Below are 844 nucleotides of genomic sequence, written 5' to 3'. Positions count from 1 at the left end.
CCGCCCCGCTTTGTGCGCGCCCACCGCTCCCGGGCCTTTATGCGGGGCCGGGGGCGCCCCTCCCCCATCCGCGACCCCGGCCGGCCGGCGCGCCTTGGACCCTCCTGGGGACCTCGGGCCAGCCCGGCACGGAGCCCCCGGGGGCGCAGCTCGGGGTCCCAGTCCGGCCCAGAATCCACTGGGACACCCCTCGGAGACCCGGCTTAGCCGAGAGTCCCCACCGGCGGCCCAGACCCCCCTGGTCTCCTTTTATGACCCCTACTCCGACCTAGAGCCCCCTGCGACATCGATTGGGACCCCAGCCCAGCGTCCCCCCAGGCGCCCCTGGGGACCCCTCGGATTCCTCGATCTGGCCTGTACCTCCTTTCCCCTTTGGGCCTGTGGCTCCCTTCTTCCCTGGACCCTCGGCCCTGAGTGCCCTCGGACTCCCTGAGCGCGCAGCCTTCAACCTGGGCGGGGATGCGCGGCCCCCAGAACCCCGGGACCGCAGTCTGCCGCTCTCTCCCTCACACCGAGCCTTCTTGCCTCTCGTCCTCTTCCAGGCCTGAGCCCCCTCTCCCCTCTGATCCCGCCCCTGCCTCAGCCCCGATGTTCCTTTCCCCTCAGACCCCGGCTGGGTCCTGGATCTTTTCCCACCAGGACCCAGGCCTGCGTTGAGCGTCCCCGTCTTTGGACCTGGGTTCGCGTCCTCAGACTCCTTTGACCCACTGTGCTACCTCAGCCCCCTCTGGTTTTAAGCTCTGGTCACCTTCCCTGCGGCCCCAGTGCCCCTGGGGCTGCGGTCTTTCACCTTCTGCTCTCACCTGGAGCTCGCAGCCTTCCCACGCCAGATGCCTCACCCCGC

Source organism: Pteropus alecto, unplaced genomic scaffold (assembly GCF_000325575.1).
Source record: "Pteropus alecto unplaced genomic scaffold, ASM32557v1 scaffold30, whole genome shotgun sequence".
In the NCBI taxonomy this organism is placed as follows: Eukaryota; Metazoa; Chordata; class Mammalia; order Chiroptera; family Pteropodidae; genus Pteropus; species Pteropus alecto.
The sequence above is the reverse complement of the archived record's forward strand: the minus strand, read 5'-3'. Positions refer to the sequence as shown.